A 26630-nucleotide genomic window follows, 5' to 3' on the forward strand; every position below is an offset into this window, starting at 1 on the left:
GAGCAATAAAGGCACTAGGCATCTACCACCCCACTACCACTATCAGATTAGAGCCGTAATGGAGACTAGGTATCTACCACCCCACTACCACTATCAGATTAGAGCCATAATGGAGACTAGGTATCTACCACCCCACTACCACTACCAGATTAGAGCCATAATGGAGACTAGGTATCTACCACACCACTACCACTACCAGATTAGAGCCATAATGGAGACTAGGTATCTTCCACCCCACTACCACTATCAGATTAGAGCCATAATGGAGACTAGGTATCTTCCACCCCACTACCATTTCCAGATTAGAGCCATAATGGAGACTAGGTATCTACCACCCCACTACCACTACCAAATTTGAGCCATAATGGAGAATAGGTATCTACCACCCCACTACCACTATCAGATTAGAGCCGTAATGGAGACTAGGTATCTACCACCCCCACTACCTCTATCAGATTAGAGCCATAATGGAGAGTAGGTATCTTCCACAGCACTACCACTATCAGATTAGAGCCATAATGGAGACTAGGTATCTACCACCCCACTACCACTATCAGATTAGAGCCATAATTGAGACTAGGTATCTACCACCCCTCTACCACTACCAGATTAGAGCCATAATGGAGACTAGGTATCTACCACCCCACTACCACTATAAGATTAGAGCCATAAGGGCACTTGGCATCTACCACCCCACTACCACTATCAGATTAGAGCCATAAAGGCACTTGGCATCTACCACCCCACTACCACTATCAGATTAGAGCCATAATGGAGACTAGGTATCTACCACCCCACTACAACTATCAGATTAGAGCCATAAGGGCACTACGTATCTATCACCCCACTACCACTATCAGATTAGAACCATAAAGGCACTAGGCATCTACCACCCCACTACCACTATCAGATTAGAGCCATAATGGCACTAGGCATCTACCACCTCACTACCACCATCAGATTAGAGCAATAATGGAGACTAGGTATCTACCACCCCACTACCACTATCAGATTAGAGCCATAATGGCACTAGGCATCTACCACCTCACTACCACCATCAGATTAGAGCAATAAAGGCACTAGGCATCTACCACCCCACTACCACTATCAGATTAGAGCCGTAATGGAGACTAGGTATCTACCACCCCACTACCACTATCAGATTAGAGCCATAATGGAGACTAGGTATCTACCACCCCACTACCACTACCAGATTAGAGCCATAATGGAGACTAGGTATCTACCACACCACTACCACTACCAGATTAGAGCCATAATTGAGACTAGGTATCTTCCACCCCACTACCACTATCAGATTAGAGCCATAATGGAGACTAGGTATCTTCCACCCCACTACCATTTCCAGATTAGAGCCATAATGGAGACTAGGTATCTACCACCCCACTACCACTACCAAATTTGAGCCATAATGGAGAATAGGTATCTACCACCCCACTACCACTATCAGATTAGAGCCGTAATGGAGACTAGGTATCTACCACCCCCACTACCTCTATCAGATTAGAGCCATAATGGAGAGTAGGTATCTTCCACAGCACTACCACTATCAGATTAGAGCCATAATGGAGACTAGGTATCTACCACCCCACTACCACTATCAGATTAGAGCCATAATTGAGACTAGGTATCTACCACCCCTCTACCACTACCAGATTAGAGCCATAATGGAGACTAGGTATCTACCACCCCACTACCACTATCAGATTAGAGCCATAATGGCACTAGGCATCTACCACCCCACTACCACCATCAGATTAGAGCCATAAAGGCACTAGGCATCTACCACCCCACTACCACTATCAGATTAGAGCCATAATGGAGACTAGGTATCTACCAACCCACTACCACTATCAGATTAGAGCCATAAGGGCACTAGGCATCTATCACCCCACTACCACTATCAGATTAGAACCATAAAGGCACTAGGCATCTACCACCCCACTACCACTATCAGATTAGAGCCATAATGGAGAGTAGGTATCTTCCACACCACTACCACTATCAGATTAGAGCCATAATGGAGACTAGGTATCTACCACCCCACTACCACTATCAGATTAGAGCCATAATTGAGACTAGGTATCTACCACCCCTCTACCACTACCAGATTAGAGCCATAATGGAGACTAGGTATCTACCACCCCACTACCACTATAAGATTAGAGCCATAAGGGCACTTGGCATCTACCACCCCACTACCACTATCAGATTAGAGCCATAAAGGCACTTGGCATCTACCACCCCACTACCACTATCAGATTAGAGCCATAATGGAGACTAGGTATCTACCACCCCACTACAACTATCAGATTAGAGCCATAAGGGCACTACGCATCTATCACCCCACTACCACTATCAGATTAGAACCATAAAGGCACTAGGCATCTACCACCCCACTACCACTATCAGATTAGAGCCATAATGGAGACTAGGTATCTACCACCCCACTACCACTATCAGATTAGAGCCATAATGGCACTAGGCATCTACCACCCCACTACCACCATCAGATTAGAGCCATAAAGGCACTAGGCATCTACCACCCCACTACCACTATCAGATTAGAGCCATAATGGAGACTAGGTATCTACCAACCCACTACCACTATCAGATTAGAGCCATAAGGGCACTAGGCATCTATCACCCCACTACCACTATCAGATTAGAACCATAAAGGCACTAGGCATCTACCACCCCACTACCACTATCAGATTAGAGCCATAATGGAGAGTAGGTATCTTCCACACCACTACCACTATCAGATTAGAGCCATAATTGAGACTAGGTATCTACCACCCCTCTACCACTACCAGATTAGAGCCATAATGGAGACTAGGTATCTACCACCCCACTACCACTATAAGATTAGAGCCATAAGGGCACTTGGCATCTACCACCCCACTACCACTATCAGATTAGAACCATAAAGGCACTAGGGATCTACCACCCCACTACCACTATCAGATTAGAGCCATAAGGGCACTAGGCATCTACCACCCCACTACCACTATCAGATTAGAACCATAAAGGCACTAGGCATCTACCACCCCACTACCACTATCAGATTAGAGCCATAAGGGAGACTAGGTATCTACCACCCCACTACCACTATCAGATTAGAGCCATAATGGCACTAGGCATCTACCACCTCACTACCACCATCAGATTAGAGCAATAAAGGCACTAGGCATCTACCACCCCACTACCACTATCAGATTAGAGCCGTAATGGAGACTAGGTATCTACCACCCCACTACCACTATCAGATTAGAGCCGTAATGGAGACTAGGTATCTACCACCCCACTACCACTATCAGATTAGAGCCATAATGGAGACTAGGTATCTACCACCCCACTACCACTACCAGATTAGAGCCATAATGGAGACTAGGTATCTACCACACCACTACCACTATCAGATTAGAGCCATAAGGGCACTAGGCATCTATCACCCCACTACCACTATCAGATTAGAACCATAAAGGCACTAGGCATCTGCTACCCCACTACCACTATCAGATTAGAGCCATAATGGAGACTAGGTATCTACCACCCCACTACCACTATCCGATTAGAGCCATAATGGCACTAGGCATCTACCACCTCACTACCACCATCAGATTAGAGCAATAAAGGCACTAGGCATCTACCACCCCACTACCACTATCAGATTAGAGCCGTAATGGAGACTAGGTATCTACCACCCCACTACCACTATCAGATTAGAGCCATAATGGAGACTAGGTATCTACCACCCCACTACCACTACCAGATTAGAGCCATAATGGAGACTAGGTATCTACCACACCACTACCACTACCAGATTAGAGCCATAATGGAGACTAGGTATCTTCCACCCCACTACCACTATCAGATTAGAGCCATAATGGAGACTAGGTATCTTCCACCCCACTACCATTTCCAGATTAGAGCCATAATGGAGACTAGGTATCTACCACCCCACTACCACTACCAAATTTGAGCCATAATGGAGAATAGGTATCTACCACCCCACTACCACTATCAGATTAGAGCCGTAATGGAGACTAGGTATCTACCACCCCCACTACCTCTATCAGATTAGAGCCATAATGGAGAGTAGGTATCTTCCACAGCACTACCACTATCAGATTAGAGCCATAATGGAGACTAGGTATCTACCACCCCACTACCACTATCAGATTAGAGCCATAATTGAGACTAGGTATCTACCACCCCTCTACCACTACCAGATTAGAGCCATAATGGAGACTAGGTATCTACCACCCCACTACCACTATAAGATTAGAGCCATAAGGGCACTTGGCATCTACCACCCCACTACCACTATCAGATTAGAGCCATAAAGGCACTTGGCATCTACCACCCCACTACCACTATCAGATTAGAGCCATAATGGAGACTAGGTATCTACCACCCCACTACAACTATCAGATTAGAGCCATAAGGGCACTACGTATCTATCACCCCACTACCACTATCAGATTAGAACCATAAAGGCACTAGGCATCTACCACCCCACTACCACTATCAGATTAGAGCCATAATGGCACTAGGCATCTACCACCTCACTACCACCATCAGATTAGAGCAATAAAGGCACTAGGCATCTACCACCCCACTACCACTATCAGATTAGAGCCGTAATGGAGACTAGGTATCTACCACCCCACTACCACTATCAGATTAGAGCCATAATGGAGACTAGGTATCTACCACCCCACTACCACTACCAGATTAGAGCCATAATGGAGACTAGGTATCTACCACACCACTACCACTATCAGATTAGAGCCGTAATGGAGACTAGGTATCTACCACCCCCACTACCTCTATCAGATTAGAGCCATAATTGAGAGTAGGTATCTTCCACACCACTACCACTATCAGATTAGAGCCATAATGGAGACTAGGTATCTACCACCCCACTACCACTATCAGATTAGAGCCATAATTGAGACTAGGTATCTACCACCCCTCTACCACTACCAGATTAGAGCCATAATGGAGACTAGGTATCTACCACCCCACTACCACTATAAGATTAGAGCCATAAGGGCACTTGGCATCTACCACCCCACTACCACTATCAGATTAGAGCCATAAAGGCACTAGGCATCTACCACCCCACTACCACTATCAGATTAGAGCCATAATGGAGACTAGGTATCTACCACCCCACTACAACTATCAGATTAGAGCCATAAGGGCACTAGGTATCTATCACCCCACTACCACTATCAGATTAGAACCATAAAGGCACTAGGCATCTACCACCCCACTACCACTATCAGATTAGAGCCATAATGGAGACTAGGTATCTACCACCATCAGATTAGAGCCATAATGGCACTAGGCATCTACCACCCCACTACCACTATCAGATTAGAGCCATAAAGGCACTAGGCATCTACCACCCCACTACCACTATCAGATTAGAGCCATAATGGAGACTAGGTATCTACCACCCCACTACAACTATCAGATTAGAGCCATAAGGGCACTACGTATCTATCACCCCACTACCACTATCAGATTAGAACCATAAAGGCACTAGGCATCTACCACCCCACTACCACTATCAGATTAGAGCCATAATGGCACTAGGCATCTACCACCTCACTACCACCATCAGATTAGAGCAATAAAGGCACTAGGCATCTACCACCCCACTACCACTATCAGATTAGAGCCGTAATGGAGACTAGGTATCTACCACCCCACTACCACTATCAGATTAGAGCCATAATGGAGACTAGGTATCTACCACCCCACTACCACTACCAGATTAGAGCCATAATGGAGACTAGGTATCTACCACACCACTACCACTATCAGATTAGAGCCGTAATGGAGACTAGGTATCTACCACCCCCACTACCTCTATCAGATTAGAGCCATAATTGAGAGTAGGTATCTTCCACACCACTACCACTATCAGATTAGAGCCATAATGGAGACTAGGTATCTACCACCCCACTACCACTATCAGATTAGAGCCATAATTGAGACTAGGTATCTACCACCCCTCTACCACTACCAGATTAGAGCCATAATGGAGACTAGGTATCTACCACCCCACTACCACTATAAGATTAGAGCCATAAGGGCACTTGGCATCTACCACCCCACTACCACTATCAGATTAGAGCCATAAAGGCACTTGGCATCTACCACCCCACTACCACTATCAGATTAGAGCCATAATGGAGACTAGGTATCTACCACCCCACTACAACTATCAGATTAGAGCCATAAGGGCACTACGTATCTATCACCCCACTACCACTATCAGATTAGAACCATAAAGGCACTAGGCATCTACCACCCCACTACCACTATCAGATTAGAGCCATAATGGAGACTAGGTATCTACCACCATCAGATTAGAGCCATAATGGCACTAGGCATCTACCACCCCACTACCACCATCAGATTAGAGCCATAAAGGCACTAGGCATCTACCACCGCACTACCACTATCAGATTAGAGCCATAATGGAGACTAGGTATCTACCAACCCACTACCTCTATAAGATTAGAGCCATAAGTGCACTTGGCATCTACCACCCCACTACCACTATCAGATTAGAGCCATAATGGAGACTAGGTATCTACCACCCCACTACCACTATCAGATTAGAGCCATAATGGCACTAGGCATCTACCACCTCACTACCACCATCAGATTAGAGCCATAAAGGCACTAGGCATCTACCACCCCACTACCACTATCAGATTAGAGCCGTAATGGAGACTAGGTATCTACCACCCCACTACCACTATCAGATTAGAGCCATAATGGAGACTAGGTATCTACCACCCCACTACCACTACCAGATTAGAGCCATAATGGAGACTAGGTATCTACCACACCACTACCACTACCAGATTAGAGCCATAATGGAGACTAGGTATCTTCCACCCCACTACCACTATCAGATTAGAGCCATAATGGAGACTAGGTATCTTCCACCCCACTACCACTATCAGATTAGAGCCATAAAGGCACTTGGCATCTACCACCCCACTACCACTATCAGATTAGAGCCATAATGGAGACTAGGTATCTACCACCCCACTACCACTATCAGATTAGAACCATAAAGGCACTAGGCATCTACCACCCCACTACCACTATCAGATTAGAGCCATAATGGAGACTAGGTATCTACCACCCCACTACCACTATCAGATTAGAGCCATAATGGCACTAGGCATCTACCACCCCACTACCACCATCAGATTAGAGCCATAAAGGCACTAGGCATCTACCACCCCACTACCACTATCAGATTAGAGCCATAATGGAGACTAGGTATCTACCAACCCACTACCTCTATAAGATTAGAGCCATAAGGGCAGTTGGCATCTACCACCCCACTACCACTATCAGATTAGAGCCATAATGGAGACTAGGTATCTACCACCCCACTACCACTATCAGATTAGAGCCATAATGGCACTAGGCATCTACCACCTCACTACCACCATCAGATTAGAGCCATAAAGGCACTAGGCATCTACCACCCCACTACCACTATCAGATTAGAGCCGTAATGGAGACTAGGTATCTACCACCCCACTACCACTATCAGATTAGAGCCATAATGGAGACTAGGTATCTACCACCCCACTACCACTACCAGATTAGAGCCATAATGGAGACTAGGTATCTACCACACCACTACCACTACCAGATTAGAGCCATAATGGAGACTAGGTATCTTCCACCCCACTACCACTATCAGATTAGAGCCATAATGGAGACTAGGTATCTACCACACCACTACCACTACCAGATTAGAGCCATAATGGAGACTAGGTATCTTCCACCCCACTACCACTATCAGATTAGAGCCATAATGGAGACTAGGTATCTTCCACCCCACTACCACTATCAGATTAGAGCCATAAAGGCACTTGGCATCTACCACCCCACTACCACTATCAGATTAGAGCCATAATGGAGACTAGGTATCTACCACCCCACTACCACTATCAGATTAGAACCATAAAGGCACTAGGCATCTACCACCCCACTACCACTATCAGATTAGAGCCATAATGGAGACTAGGTATCTACCACCCCACTACCACTATCAGATTAGAGCCATAATGGCACTAGGCATCTACCACCCCACTACCACCATCAGATTAGAGCCATAAAGGCACTAGGCATCTACCACCCCACTACCACTATCAGATTAGAGCCATAATGGAGACTAGGTATCTACCAACCCACTACCACTATCAGATTAGAGCCATAATGGCACTAGGCATCTACCACCTCACTACCACCATCAGATTAGAGCCATAAAGGCACTAGGCATCTACCACCCCACTACCACTATCAGATTAGAGCCGTAATGGAGACTAGGTATCTACCACCCCACTACCACTATCAGATTAGAGCCATAATGGAGACTAGGTATCTACCACCCCACTACCACTACCAGATTAGAGCCATAATGGAGACTAGGTATCTACCACACCACTACCACTACCAGATTAGAGCCATAATGGAGGCTAGGTATCTTCCACCCCACTACCACTATCAGATTAGAGCCATAATGGAGACTAGGTATCTTCCACCCCACTACCACTACCAGATTAGAGCCATAATGGAGACTAGGTATCTACCACCCCACTACCACTACCAAATTTGAGCCATAATGGAGAATAGGTATCTACCACCCCACTACCACTATCAGATTAGAGCCATAATGGAGACTAGGTATCTACCACCCCCACTACCTCTATCAGATTAGAGCCATAATGGAGAGTAGGTATCTTCCACCCCACTACCACTATCAGATTAGAGCCATAATGGAGACTAGGTATCTACCACCCCACTACCACTATCAGATTAGAGCCATAATGGAGACTAGGTATCTACCACCCCTCTACCACTACCAGATTAGAGCCATAATGGAGACTAGGTATCTACCACCCCACTACCACTATAAGATTAGAGCCATAAGGGCACTTGGCATCTACCACCCCACTACCACTATCAGATTAGAGCCATAAAGGCACTTGGCATCTACCACCCACTACCACTATCAGATTAGAGCCATAATGGAGACTAGGTATCTACCACCCCACTACAACTATCAGATTAGAGCCATAAGGGCACTACGCATCTATCACCCCACTACCACTATCAGATTAGAACCATAATGGAGACTAGGTATCTACCACTCCACTACCACTATCAGATTAGAGCCATAATGGAGACTAGGTATCTAACACCCCACTACCACTACATGAATAGAGCCATAATGGAGACTAGGTATCTACCACACCACTACCACTACCAGATTAGAGCCATAATGGAGACTAGGTATCTTCCACCCCACTACCACTATCAGATTAGAGCCATAATGGAGACTAGGTATCTTCCACCCCACTACCACTACCAGATTAGAGCCATAATGGAGACTAGGTATCTACCACCCCACTACCACTACCAAATTTGAGCCATAATGGAGAATAGGTATCTACCACCCCACTACCACTATCAGATTAGAGCCATAATGGAGACTAGGTATCTACCACCACCACTACCTCTATCAGATTAGAGCCATAATGGAGAGTAGGTATCTCCCACCCCACTACCACTATCAGATTAGAGCCATAATGGAGACTAGGTATCTACCACCCCACTACCACTATCAGATTAGAGCCATAATGGAGACTAGGTATCTACCACCCCTCTACCACTACCAGATTAGAGCCATAATGGAGACTAGGTATCTACCACCCCACTACTACTATAAGATTAGAGCCATAAGGGCACTTGGCATCTACCACCCCACTACCACTATCAGATTAGAGCCATAAAGGCACTTGGCATCTACCACCCCACTACCACTATCAGATTAGAACCATAAAGGCACTAGGCATCTACCACCCCACTACCACTATCAGATTAGAGCCATAATGGCACTAGGCATCTACCACCCCACTACCACCATCAGATTAGAGCCATAAAGGCACTAGGCATCTACCACCCCACTACCACTATCAGATTAGAGCCGTAATGGAGACTAGGTATCTACCACCCCACTACCACTATCAGATTAGAGCCATAATGGAGACTAGGTATCTACCACCCCACTACCACTACCAGAGTAGAGCCATAATGGAGACTAGGTATCTACCACACCACTACCACTACCAGATTAGAGCCATAATGGAGACTAGGTATCTACCACCCCACTACCACTATCAGATTAGAGCCATAATGGAGACTAGGTATCTTCCACCCCACTACCACTATCAGATTAGAGCCATAATGGAGACTAGGTATCTACCACCCCACTACCACTATCAGATTAGAGCCATAATGGAGACTAGGTATCTACCACCCCTCTACCACTACCAGATTAGAGCCATAATGGAGACTAGGTATCTACCACCCCACTACCACTATCAGATTAGAGCCATAAGGGCACTAGGCATCTACCACCACACTACCACTATCAGATTAGAGCCATAAGGGCACTAGGCATCTACCACCCCGCTACCACTATCAGATTAGAGCCATAAGGGCACTAGACATCTAGCACCCCACTACCACTATCAGATTAGAGCCATAAGGGCACTAGACATCTACCACCCCACTACCACTATCAGATTAGAGCCATAAGGGCACTAGGTATGTACCACCCCACTACCACTATCAGATTAGAGCCATAAGGGCACTAGGCATCTACCACCACACTACCACTATCAGATTAGAGCCATAAGGGCACTAGGCATCTACCACCCCGCTACCACTATCAGATTAGAGCCATAATGGAAACTAGGTATCTACCACCCCACTACCACTATCAGATTAGAGCCATAAGGGCACTAGGCATCTTTCACCCCACTACCACTATCAGATTAGAGCCATAAAGTCACTAGGCATCTACCACCCCACTACCACTATCAGATTAGAGCCATAATGGAGACTAGGTATCTCCCACCAAACTACCACTATCAGATTAGAGCCATAATGGAGACTAGGTATCTACCACCCCACTACCACTATCAGATTAGAGCCAAAAGGGCACTAGGCATCTATCACCCCACTACCACTATCAGATTAGAACCATAAAGGCACTAGGCATCTACCACCCCACTACCACCATCAGATTAGAGCCATAAAGGCACTAGTTATCTACCACCCCACTACCACTATCAGAATAGAGCCATAATGGAGACTAGGTATCTACCACCCCACTACCACTATCAGATTAGAGCCATAATGGAGACTAGGTATCTACCACACCACTACCACTACCAGATTAGAGCCATAATGGAGACTAGGTATCTACCACCCCACTACCACTACCAGATTAGAGCCGTAATGGAGACTAGGTATCTACCACCCCACTACCACTACCAAATTTGAGCCATAATGGAGAATAGGTATCTACCACCCCACTACCACTATCAGATTAGAGCCATAATGGAGACTAGGTATCTACCACCCCTCTACCACTACCAGATTAGAGCCATTATGGAGACTAGGTATCTACCACCCAACTACCACTATCAGATTAGAGCCATAAGGGCACTAGGCATCTACCACCACACTACCACTATCAGATTAGAGCCATAAGGGCACTATGCATCTACCACCCCGCTACCACTATCAGATTAGAGCCATAAGGGCACTAGACATCTACCACCCCACTACCACTATCAGATTAGAGCCATAAGGGCACTAGACATCTACCACCCCACTACCACTATCAGATTAGAGCCATAAGGGCACTAGGCATCTACCACCACACTACCACTATCAGATTAGAGCCATAAGGGCACTATGCATCTACCACCCCGCTACCACTATCAGATTAGAGCCATAAGGGCACTAGACATCTACCACCCCACTACCACTATCAGATTAGAGCCATAAGGGCACTAGACATCTACCACCCCACTACCACTATCAGATTAGAGCCATAAGGGCACTAGGTATCTACCACCCCACTACCACTATCAGATTAGAGCCATAAGGGCACTAGGCATCTACCACCACACTACCACTATCAGATTAGAGCCATAAGGGCACTAGGCATCTACCACCCCGCTACCACTATCAGATTAGAGCCATAATGGAAACTAGGTATCTACCACCCCACTACCACTATCAGATTAGAGCCATAAGGGCACTAGGCATCTTTCACCCCACTACCACTATCAGATTAGAGCCATAAAGTCACTAGGCATCTACCACCCCACTACATTTACATTTAAGTCATTTAGCAGACGCTCTTATCCAGAGCGACTTACAAATTGGTGCATTCACCTTATGATATCCAGTGGAACAACCACTTTACAATAGTGCATCTAACTCTTTTAAGGGGGAGGGGGGGGTTAGAAGGATTACTTTATCCTATCCTAGGTATTCCTTAAAGAGGTGGGGTTTCAGGTGTCTCCGGAAGGTGGTGATTGACTCCGCTGACCTGGCGTTGTGAGGGAGTTTGTTCCACCATTGGGGTGCCAGAGCAGCAAACAGTTTTGACTGGGCTGAGCGGGAACTGTACTTCCTCAGAGGTAGGGCAGGTCAGAGGTGGATGAACGCAGTGCCCTTGTTTGGGTGTAGGGCCTGATCAGAGCCTGAAGGTACGGAGGTGCCGTTCCCCTCACAGCTCCGTAGGCAAGCACCATGGTCTTGTAGCGGATGCGAGCTTCAACTGGAAGCCAGTGGAGAGAGCGGAGGAGCGGGGTGACGTGAGAGAACTTGGGAAGGTTGAACACCAGACGGGCTGCGGCGTTCTGGATGAGTTGTAGGGGTTTAATAGCACAGGCAGGGAGCCCAGCCAACAGCGAGTTGCAGTAATCCAGACGGGAGATGACAAGTGCCTGGATTAGGACCTGCGCCGCTTCCTGTGTGAGGCAGGGTCGTACTCTGCGAATGTTGTAGAGCATGAACCTACAGGAACGGGTCACCGCCTTGATGTGAGTTGAGAACGACAGGGTGTTGTCCAGGATCACGCCAAGGTTCTTAGCACACTGGGAGGAGGACACAATGGAGTTGTCAACCGTGATGGCGAGATCATGGAACGGGCAGTCCTTCCCCGGGAGGACGAGCAGCTCCGTCTTGCCGAGGTTCAGCTTGAGGTGGTGATCCGTCATCCACACTGATATGTCTGCCAGACATGCAGAGATGCGATTCGCCACCTGGTTATCAGAGGGGGGAAAGGAGAAGATTAATTGTGTGTCATCTGCATAGCAATGATAGGAGAGACCATGTGAGGATATGACAGAGCCAAGTGACTTGGTGTATAGCGAGAATAGGAGAGGGCCTAGAACAGAGCCCTGGGGGACACCAGTGGTGAGAGCACGTGGTGCGGAGACAGATTCTCGCCACGCCACCTGGTAGGAGCGACCTGTCAGGTAGGACGCAATCCAAGCGTGGGCCGCGCCGGAGATGCCCAGCTCGGAGAGGGTGGAGAGGAGGATCTGATGGTTCACAGTATCAAAGGCAGCCGATAGGTCTAGAAGGATGAGAGCAGAGGAGAGAGAGTTAGCTTTAGCAGTGCGGAGCGCCTCCGTGACACAGAGAAGAGCAGTCTCAGTTGAATGACTAGTCTTGAAACCTGACTGATTTGGATCAAGAAGGTCATTCTGAGAGAGATAGCAGGAGAGCTGGCCAAGGACGGCACGTTCAAGAGTTTTGGAGAGAAAAGAAAGAAGGGATACTGGTCTGTAGTTGTTGACATCGGAGGGATCGAGTGTAGGTTTTTTCAGAAGGGGTGCAACTCTCGCTCTCTTGAAGACGGAAGGGACGTAGCCAGCGGTCAAGGATGAGTTGATGAGCGAGGTGAGGTAAGGGAGAAGGTCTCCGGAAATGGTCTGGAGAAGAGAGGAGGGGACAGGGTCAAGCGGGCAGGTTGTTGGGCGGCCGGCCGTCACAAGACGCGAGATTTCATCTGGAGAGAGAGGGGAGAAAGAGGTCAAAGCACAGGGTAGGGCAGTGTGAGCAGAACCAGCGGTGTCGTTTGACTTAGCAAACGAGGATCGGATGTCGTCGACCTTCTTTTCAAAATGGTTGATGAAGTCATCTGCAGAGAGGGAGGAGGGGGGAGGAGAGGGAGGAGGATTCAGGAGGGAGGAGAAGGTGGCAAAGAGCTTCCTAGGGTTAGAGGCAGATGCTTGGAATTTAGAGTGGTAGAAAGTGGCTTTAGCGGCAGAGACAGAAGAGGAGAATGTAGAGAGGAGGGAGTGAAAGGATGCCAGGTCCGCAGGGAGGCGAGTTTTCCTCCATTTCCGCTCGGCTGCCCGGAGCCCTGTTCTGTGAGCTCGCAGTGAGTCGTCGAGCCACGGAGCAGGAGGGGAGGACCGAGCCGGCCTGGAGGATAGGGGACATAGAGAGTCAAAGGATGCAGAAAGGGAGGAGAGGAGGGTTGAGGAGGCAGAATCAGGAGATAGGTTGGAGAAGGTTTGAGCAGAGGGAAGAGATGATAGGATGGAAGAGGAGAGAGTAGCGGGGGAGAGAGAGCGAAGGTTGGGACGGCGCGATACCATCCGAGTAGGGGCAGTGTGGGAAGTGTTGGATGAGAGCGAGAGGGAAAAGGATACAAGGTAGTGGTCGGAGACTTGGAGGAGAGTTGCAATGAGATTAGTGGAAGAACAGCATCTAGTAAAGATGAGGTCAAGCGCATTGCCTGCCTTGTGAGTAGGGGGGGAAGGTGAGAGGGTGAGGTCAAAAGAGGAGAGGAGTGGAAAGAAGGAGGCAGAGAGGAATGAGTCAAAGGTAGACGTGGGGAGGTTAAAGTCACCCAGAACTGTGAGAGGTGAGCCATCCTCAGGAAAGGAACTTATCAGGGCGTCAAGCTCATTGATGAACTCTCCAAGGGAACCTGGAGGGCGATAAATGATAAGGATGTTAAGCTTGAAAGGGCTGGTAACTGTGACAGCATGGAATTCAAAGGAGGCGATAGACAGATGGGTCAGGGGAGAAAGAGAGAATGTCCACTTGGGAGAGATGAGGATCCCAGTGCCACCACCCCGCTGACCAGAAGCTCTCGGGGTGTGCGAGAACACGTGGGCAGACGAGGAGGGAGCAGTAGGAGTAGCAGTGTTATCAGTGGTAATCCATGTTTCCGTCAGTGCCAAGAAGTCGAGGGACTGGAGGGACGCATAGGCTGAGATGAACTCTGCCTTGTTGGCCGCAGAACGGCAGTTCCAGAGGCTGCCGGAGACCTGGAATTGCACGTGGGTCGTGCGCGCTGGGACCACCAGGTTAGGGTAGCAGCGGCCACGCGGTGTGAAGCGTTTGTATGGTCAGTGCAGAGAGGAGAGAAGAGGGATAGACAGACACATAGTTGACAGGCTACAGAAGAGGCTACGCTAATGCAAAGGAGATTAGAATGACAAGTGGACTACACGTCTCGAATGTTCAGAAAGTTAAGCTTACGTTGCAAAAATAATAATAATAATAATAATAATAATAATCTTATTGACTAAAATGATATAGTCCTGCTGGCTGGTGAAGTAGCTGGTGAAGTAGGCTGGTGAAGTAGGCTGGCTAGCAGTGGCTGCGTTGTTGACTTTGTTTGAAAGTGTAGCTGGCTAGGTAACCTCTAACTGGCTAGGTAACCTCGACAATTTCTCTAAATTTCTCTAAACTACACAATTATCTTGGATACAAGGACAGCAAAGACAACTATGTAGCTAGCTAACACTACGCTAATCAAGTCGTTCCGTTGTAATGTAGGTTTCTACAGTGCTGCTATTCGGTAGAAGTTGGCTAGCTAGCAGTGTTAGCTAGCAGTGTTGACTAGGTAGGAGAACGGCAGCGCGGCGGACGAAAATAGCTGGCTAGCTAACCGATAATTACTCAAAACTACACAATTATCTTAGATACAAGGATAGCAAAGACAACTATGTAGCTAGCTAACACTACACTAATCAAGTCGTTCCGTTGTAATGTAATCGTTTCTACAGTGCTGCTATTCGGTGGCTAGCTGGCTAGCTAGCAGTGTTGACTACGTTACGTTACGTTAGGACGGAAATAGCTGGCTAGCGAACCTCAATAACTACACAATTATCTTTGATACAAAGACGGCTATGTAGCTAGCTAAGTAGCTAGCTAAGATCAAACAAATCAAAGATAGCAAAGACAACTATGTAGCTAGCTAACACTACACTAATCAAGTCGTTCCGTTGTAATGCAATCGTTTCTACAGTGCTGCTATTCGGTGGCTAGCTGGCTAGCTAGCAGTGTTGACTACGTTACGTTACGTTAGGACGAAAATAGCTGGCTAGCGAACCTCAATAACTACACAATTATCTTTGATACAAAGACGGCTATATGGCTATTCGGTGGCTAGCTGGCTAGCTAGCAGTGTTGACTACGTTACGTTACGTTAGGACGAAAATAGCTGGCTAGCGAACCTCAATACCTACACAATTATCTTTGATACAAAGACGGCTATGTTGCTAGCTAAGTAGCTAGCTAAGATCCAACAAATCAAAGATAGCAAAGACAACTATGTAGCTAGCTAACACTACACTAATCAAGTCGTTCCGTTGTAATGTAATCGATTCGACAGTGCTGCTATTCGGTGGCTAGCTAGCAGTGTTGACTACGTTACGTTACGTTAGGACGAAAATAGCTGGCTAGCGAACCTCAATAACTACACAATTATCTTTGATGCAAAGACGGCTATGTAGCTAGCTGAGATCAAACAAATCAAACCGTTGTACTGTAATGAAAATGAAAATGAAATGGTAATACTACCTGTGGAGCGAAGCGGAATGCGGAATGCGACTACTCGCTCCAACCAGTTCACTACCACTATCAGATTATAGCCATAATGGAGACTAGGCATCTACCACCAAACTACCACTATCAGATTAGAGCCATAATGGAGACTAGGTATCTACCACCCCACTACCACTACCAAATTAGAGCCATAATGGAGACTAGGTATGTACCACACCACTACCACTACCAGATTAGAGCCATAATGGAGACTAGGTATCTACCACCCCACTACCACTATCAGATTAGAGCCATAATGGAGACTAGGTATCTACCACCCCTCTACCACTACCAGATTAGAGCCATTATGGAGATTAGGTATCTACCACCCCACTACCACTATCAGATTAGAGCCATAAGGGCACAAGACATCTACCACCACACTACCACTATCAGATTAGAGCCATAAGGGCACTATGCATCTACCACCCCGCTACCACTATCAGATTAGAGCCATAAGGGCACTAGACATCTACCACCCCACTACCACTATCAGATTAGAGCCATAAGGGCACTAGACATCTACCACCCCACTACCACTATCAGATTAGAGCCATAAGGGCACTAGGTATCTACCACCCCACTACCACTATCAGATTAGAGCCATAAGGGCACTAGGCATCTACCACCACACTACCACTATCAGATTAGAGCCATAATGGAGACTAGGTATCTACCACCCCACTGCCACTATCAGATTAGAGCCATAAGGGCACTAGGCATCTACCACCCCACTACCACTATCAGATTAGAGCCATAAGGGCACTAGGCATCTACCACCCCACTACCACTATCAGATTAGAGCCATAATGGAGACTAGGTATCTACCACACCACTACCACTACCAGATTAGAGCCATAATGGAGACTAGGTATCTACCACCCCACTACCACTATCAGATTAGAGCCATAATGGAGACTAGGTCCCTACCACCCCACTACCACTATCAGATTAGAGCCATAATGGAGACTAGGTATCTACCACCCCACTACTACTATCAGATTAGAGCCATAATGGAGACTAGGTATCTACCACCCCACTACTTTTATAAGATTAGAGCCATAAAGGCACCTGGCATCTACCACCCCACTAACACTATCAGATTAGAGCCATAAAGGCACTAGGCATCTACCACCCCACTACCACTATCAGATTAGAGCCATAATGGAGACTAGGTATCTACCACCCCTCTACCACTACCAGATTAGAGCCATAATGGAGACTAGGTATCTACCACCCCACTACCACTATCAGATTAGAGCCATAAGGGCACTAGGCATCTACCACTACACTACCACTATCAGATTAGAGCCATAAGGGCACTAGGCATCTACCACCCCGCTACCACTATCAGATTAGAGCCATAAGGGCACTAGACATCTACCACCCCACTACCACTATCAGATTAGAGCCATAAGGGCACTAGACATCTACCACCCCACTACCACTATCAGATTAGAGCCATAAGGGCACTAGGTATCTACCACCCCACTACCACTATCAGATTAGAGCCATAAGGGCACTAGGCATCTACCACCACACTACCACTATCAGATTAGAGCCATAAGGGCAGTAGGCATCTACCACCCCGCTACCACTATCAGATTAGAGCCATAATGGAAACTAGGTATCTACCACCCCACTACCACTATCAGATTAGAGCCATAAGGGCACTAGGCATCTTTTACCCCACTACCACTATCAGATTAGAGCCATAAAGTCACTAGGCATCTACCACCCCACTACCACTATCAGATTAGAGCCATAATGGAGACTAGGTATCTACCACCAAACTACCACTATCAGATTAGAGCCATAATGGAGACTAGGTATCTACCACCCCACTACCACAATCAGATTAGAGCCATAAGGGCACTAGGCATCTATCACCCCACTACCACTATCAGATTAGAACCATAAAGGCACTAGGCATCTACCACCCCACTACCACCATCAGATTAGAGCCATAAAGGCACTAGGCATCTACCAACCCACTACCACTATCAGATTAGAGCCATAATGGAGACTAGGTATCTACCACCCCACTACCACTATCAGATTAGAGCCATAATGGAGACTAGGTATCTACCACCCCACTACCACTACCAACTTTGAGCCATAATGGAGAATAGGTATCTACCACCAAACGACCACTATCAGATTAGAGCCATAATGGAGACTAGGTATCTACCACCCCCACTACCTCTATCAGATTAGAGCCATAATGAAGAGTAGGTATCTTCCACCCCACTACCACTATCAGATTAGAGCCATAATGGAGACTAGGTATCTCCCACCCCACTACCACTATCAGATTAGAGCCATAATGGCACTAGGCATCTACCACCCCGCTACCACTATCAGATTAGAGCCATAATGGAGACTAGGTATCTACCACCAAACTACCACTATCAGATTAGAGCCATAAGGGCACTAGGCATCTTTCAGCCCACTACCACTATCAGATTAGAGCCATAAAGTCACTAGGCATCTTTTACCCCACTACCACTATCAGATTAGAGCCATAATGGAGACTAGGTATCTACCACCAAACTACCACTATCAGATTAGAGCCGTAATGGAGACTAGGTATCTACCACCCCACTACCACTATCAGATTAGAGCCATAAGGGCACTAGGCATCTACCACCCCACTACCACTATCAGATTAGAGCCATAAAGGCACTAGGCATCTACCACCCCACTACCACTATCAGATTAGAGCCATAATGGAGACTAGGTATCTACCACACCACTACCACTACCAGATTAGAGCCATAAGGGCACTAGGCATCTACCACCCCACTACCACTATCAGATTAGAGCCATAAAGGCACTAGGCATCTACCACCCCACTACCACTACCAGATTAGAGCCATAATGGATACTAGGTATCTACCACACCACTACCACTACCAGATTAGAGCCATAATGGAGACTAGGTATCTACCACCCCACTACCACTACCAGATTAGAGCCATAATGGAGACTAGGTATCTACCACCCCACTACCACTACCAAATTTGAGCCATAATGGAGAATAGGTATCTACCACCCCACTACCACTATCAGATTAGAGCCATAATGGAGACTAGGTATCTACCACCCCCACTACCTCTATCAGATTAGAGCCATAATGGAGAGTAGGTATCTTCCACCCCACTACCACTATCAGATTAGAGCCATAATGGAGACTAGGTATCTCCCACCCCACTACCACTATCAGATTAGAGCCATAATGGAGACTAGGTATCTACCACCCCTCTACCACTACCAGATTAGAGCCATAATGGAGACTAGGTATCTACCACCCCACTACCACTATCAGATTAGAGCCATAAGGGCACTAGGCATCTACCACCACACTACCACTATCAGATTAGAGCCATAAGGGCACTAGGCATCTACCACCCCGCTACCACTATCAGATTAGAGCCATAATGGAGACTAGGTATCTACCACCAAACTACCACTATCAGATTAGAGCCATAATGGAGACTAGGTATCTACCACCCCACTACCACTATCAGATTAGAGCCATAATGGAGACTAGGTATCTACCACACCACTACCACTACCAGATTAGAGCCATAATGGCACTAGGCATCTACCACCCCACTACCACTATCAGATTAGAGCCATAAAGGCACTAGGCATCTACCACCCCACTACCACTACCAGATTAGAGCCATAATGGAGACTAGGTATCTACCACACCACTACCACTACCAGATTAGAGCCATAATGGAGACTAGGTATCTACCACCCCACTACCACTACCAGATTAGAGCCATAATGGAGACTAGGTATCTACCACCCCACTACCACTACCAAATTTGAGCCATAATGGAGAATAGGTATCTACCACCCCACTACCACTATCAGATTAGAGCCATAATGGAGACTAGGTATCTACCACCCCCACTACCTCTATCAGATTAGAGCCATAATGGAGAGTAGGTATCTTCCACCCCACTACCACTATCAGATTAGAGCCATAATGGAGACTAGGTATCTCCCACCCCACTACCACTATCAGATTAGAGCCATAATGGAGACTAGGTATCTACCACCCCTCTACCACTACCAGATTAGAGCCATAATGGAGACTAGGTATCTACCACCCCACTACCACTATCAGATTAGAGCCATAAGGGCACTAGGCATCTACCACCACACTACCACTATCAGATTAGAGCCATAAGGGCACTAGGCATCTACCACCCCGCTACCACTATCAGATTAGAGCCATAAGGGCACTAGGCATCTTTCACCCCACTACCAGTATCAGATTAGAGCCATAAAGTCACTAGGCATCTACCACCCCACTACCACTATCAGATTAGAGCCATAATGGAGACTAGGTATCTACCACCAAACTACCACTATCAGATTAGAGCCATAATGGAGACTAGGTATCTACCACCCCACTACCACTATCAGATTAGAGCCATAAAGGCACTAGGCATCTACCACCCCACTACCACTATCAGATTAGAGCCATAAAGGCACTAGGTATCTACCACCCCACTACCACTACCAGATTAGAGCCATAATGGAGATTAGGTATCTACAACACCACTACCAATACCAGATTAGAGCCATAATGGAGACTAGGTATCTACCACCCCACTACCACTATTAGATTAGAGCCATAATGGAGACTAGGTATCTACCACCCCACTACCACTATCAGATTAGAGCCATAATGGAGAGTAGGTATCTTCCACCCCACTACCACTATCAGATTAGAGCCATAATGGAGACTAGGTATCTCCCACCCCACTACCACTATCAGATTAGAGCCATAATGGAGACTAGGTATCTACCACCCCTCTACCACTACCAGATTAGAGCCATAATGGAGACTAGGTATCTACCACCCCACTACCACTATCAGATTAGAGCCATAAGGGCACTAGGCATCTACCACCACACTACCACTATCAGATTAGAGCCATAAGGGCACTAGGCATCTACCACCCCGCTACCACTATCAGATTAGAGCCATAAGGGCACTAGGCATCTTTCACCCCACTACCAGTATCAGATTAGAGCCATAAAGTCACTAGGCATCTACCACCCCACTACCACTATCAGATTAGAGCCATAATGGAGACTAGGTATCTACCACCAAACTACCACTATCAGATTAGAGCCATAATGGAGACTAGGTATCTACCACCCCACTACCACTATCAGATTAGAGCCATAAAGGCACTAGGCATCTACCACCCCACTACCACTATCAGATTAGAGCCATAAAGGCACTAGGTATCTACCACCCCACTACCACTACCAGATTAGAGCCATAATGGAGATTAGGTATCTACAACACCACTACCAATACCAGATTAGAGCCATAATGGAGACTAGGTATCTACCACCCCACTACCACTATTAGATTAGAGCCATAATGGAGACTAGGTATCTACCACCCCACTACCACTATCAGATTAGAGCCATAATGGAGAGTAGGTATCTTCCACCCCACTACCACTATCAGATTAGAGCCATAATGGAGACTAGGTATCTCCCACCCCACTACCACTATCAGATTAGAGCCATAATGGAGACTAGGTATCTACCACCCCTCTACCACTACCAGATTAGAGCCATAATGGAGACTAGGTATCTACCACCCCACTACCACTATCAGATTAGAGCCATAAGGGCACTAGGCATCTACCACCACACTACCACTATCAGATTAGAGCCATAAGGGCACTAGACATCTACCACCCCGCTACCACTATCAGATTAGAGCCATAAGGGCACTAGACATCTACCACCCCACTACCACTATCAGATTAGAGCCATAAGGGCACTAGACATCTACCACCCCACTACCACTATCAGATTAGAGCCATAAGGGCACTAGGTATCTACCACCCCACTACCACTATCAGATTAGAGCCATAAGGGCACTAGGCATCTACCACCCCACTACCACTATCAGATTAGAGCCATAAGGGCACTAGGCATCTCCCACCCCACTACCACTATCAGATTAGAGCCATAATGGAGACTAGGTATCTACCACCCCTCTACCACTACCAGATTAGAGCCATAATGGAGACTAGGTATCTACCACCCCACTACCACTATCAGATTAGAGCCATAAGGGCACTAGGCATCTACCACCACACTACCACTATCAGATTAGAGCCATAAGGGCACTAGGCATCTACCACCCCACTACCACTATCAGATTAGAGCCATAAGGGCACTAGGCATCTTTCACCCCACTACCACTATCAGATTAGAGCCATAAAGTCACTAGGCATCTACCACCCCACTACCACTATCAGATTAGAGCCATAATGGAGACTAGGTATCTACCACCAAACTACCACTATCAGATTAGAGCCATAATGGAGACTAGGTATCTACCACCCCACTACCACTATCAGATTAGAGCCATAAGGGCACTAGGCATCTACCACCCCACTACCACTATCAGATTAGAGCCATAAAGGCACTAGGTATCTACCACCCCACTACCACTACCAGATTAGAGCCATAATGGAGATTAGGTATCTACAACACCACTACCAATACCAGATTAGAGCCATAATGGAGACTAGGTATCTACCACCCCACTACCACTATTAGATTAGAGCCATAATGGAGACTAGGTATCTACCACCCCACTACCACTATCAGATTAGAGCCATAATGGAGAGTAGGTATCTTCCACCCCACTACCACTATCAGATTAGAGCCATAATGGAGACTAGGTATCTCCCACCCCACTACCACTATCAGATTAGAGCCATAATGGAGACTAGGTATCTACCACCCCTCTACCACTACCAGATTAGAGCCATAATGGAGACTAGGTATCTACCACCCCACTACCACTATCAGATTAGAGCCATAAGGGCACTAGGCATCTACCACCACACTACCACTATCAGATTAGAGCCATAAGGGCACTAGGCATCTACCACCCCGCTACCACTATCAGATTAGAGCCATAAGGGCACTAGGCATCTTTCACCCCACTACCAGTATCAGATTAGAGCCATAAAGTCACTAGGCATCTACCACCCCACTACCACTATCAGATTAGAGCCATAATGGAGACTAGGTATCTACCACCAAACTACCACTATCAGATTAGAGCCATAATGGAGACTAGGTATCTACCACCCCACTACCACTATCAGATTAGAGCCATAAAGGCACTAGGCATCTACCACCCCACTACCACTATCAGATTAGAGCCATAAAGGCACTAGGTATCTACCACCCCACTACCACTACCAGATTAGAGCCATAATGGAGATTAGGTATCTACAACACCACTACCAATACCAGATTAGAGCCATAATGGAGACTAGGTATCTACCACCCCACTACCACTATTAGATTAGAGCCATAATGGAGACTAGGTATCTACCACCCCACTACCACTATCAGATTAGAGCCATAATGGAGACTAGGTATCTTCCACCCCACTACCACTATCAGATTAGAGCCATAATGGAGACTAGGTATCTCCCACCCCACTACCACTATCAGATTAGAGCCATAATGGAGACTAGGTATCTACCACCCCACTACCACTATCAGATTAGAGCCATAAGGGCACTAGGCATCTACCACCACACTACCACTATCAGATTAGAGCCATAAGGGCACTAGACATCTACCACCCCGCTACCACTATCAGATTAGAGCCATAAGGGCACTAGACATCTACCACCCCACTACCACTATCAGATTAGAGCCATAAGGGCACTAGACATCTACCACCCCACTACCACTATCAGATTAGAGCCATAAGGGCACTAGGTATCTACCACCCCACTACCACTATCAGATTAGAGCCATAAGGGCACTAGGCATCTACCACCACACTACCACTATCAGATTAGAGCCATAAGGGCACTAGGCATCTACCACCCCGCTACCACTATCAGATTAGAGCGATAATGGAGACTAGGTATCTACCACCAAACTACCACTATCAGATTAGAGCCATAAGGGCACTAGGCATCTTTCACCCCACTACAACTATCAGATTAGAGCCATAAAGTCACTAGGCATCTACCACCCCACTACCACTATCAGATTAGAGCCATAATGGAGACTAGGTATCTACCACCAAACTACCACTATCAGATTAGCGCCGTAATGGAGACTAGGTATCTACCACCCCACTACCACTATCAGATTAGAGCCATAAGGGCACTAGGCATCTACCACCCCACTACCACTATCAGATTAGAGCCATAAAGGCACTAGGCATCTACCACCCCACTACCACTATCAGATTAGAGCCATAATGGAGACTAGGTATCTACCACACCACTACCACTACCAGATTAGAGCCATAAGGGCACTAGGCATCTACCACCCCACTACCACTATCAGATTAGAGCCATAAAGGCACTAGGCATCTACCACCCCACTACCACTACCAGATTAGAGCCATAATGGAGACTAGGTATCTACCACACCACTACCACTACCAGATTAGAGCCATAATGGAGACTAGGTATCTACCACCCCACTACCACTATCAGATTAGAGCCATAATGGAGACTAGGTATCTACCACCCCACTACCGCTATCAGATTAGAGCCATAATGGAGACTAGGTATCTACCACCCCACTACCACTACCAGATTAGAGTCATAAGGGCACTAGGCATCTACCACCCCACTACCACTATCAGATTAGAGCCATAAAGGCACTAGGCATCTACCACCCCACTACCACTACCAGATTAGAGCCATAATGGAGACTAGGTATCTACCACACCACTACCACTACCAGATTAGAGCCATTATGGAGACTAGGTATCTACCACCCCACTACCACTACCAGATTAGAGCCATAATGGGGACTAGGTATCTACCACCCCACTACCACTACCAAATTTGAGCCATAATGGAGACTAGGTTTCTACCACCCCACTACCACTATCAGATTAGAGCCATAATGGAGACTAGGTATCTACCACCCCCACTACCTCTATCAGATTAGAGCCATAATGGAGAGTAGGTATCTTCCACCCCACTACCACTATCAGATTAGAGCCATAATGGAGACTAGGTATCTCCCACCCCACTACCACTATCAGATTAGAGCCATAATGGAGACTAGGTATCTACCACCCCTCTACCACTACCAGATTAGAGCCATAATGGAGACTAGGTATCTACCACCCCACTACCACTATCAGATTAGAGCCATAAGGGCACTAGGCATCTACCACCACACTACCACTATCAGATTAGAGCCATAAGGGCACTAGGCATCTACCACCCCGCTACCACTATCAGATTAGAGCCATAAGGGCACTAGGCATCTTTCACCCCACTACCAGTATCAGATTAGAGCCATAAAGTCACTAGGCATCTACCACCCCACTACCACTATCAGATTAGAGCCATAATGGAGACTAGGTATCTACCACCAAACTACCACTATCAGATTAGAGCCATAATGGAGACTAGGTATCTACCACCCCACTACCACTATCAGATTAGAGCCATAAAGGCACTAGGCATCTACCACCCCACTACCACTATCAGATTAGAGCCATAAAGGCACTAGGTATCTACCACCCCACTACCACTACCAGATTAGAGCCATAATGGAGATTAGGTATCTACAACACCACTACCAATACCAGATTAGAGCCATAATGGAGACTAGGTATCTACCACCCCACTACCACTATTAGATTAGAGCCATAATGGAGACTAGGTATCTACCACCCCACTACCACTATCAGATTAGAGCCATAATGGAGAGTAGGTATCTTCCACCCCACTACCACTATCAGATTAGAGCCATAATGGAGACTAGGTATCTCCCACCCC

The sequence above is a fragment of the Salvelinus alpinus genome, chromosome 3, assembly GCF_045679555.1.
Source record: "Salvelinus alpinus chromosome 3, SLU_Salpinus.1, whole genome shotgun sequence".
NCBI lineage: Eukaryota > Metazoa > Chordata > Actinopteri > Salmoniformes > Salmonidae > Salvelinus > Salvelinus alpinus.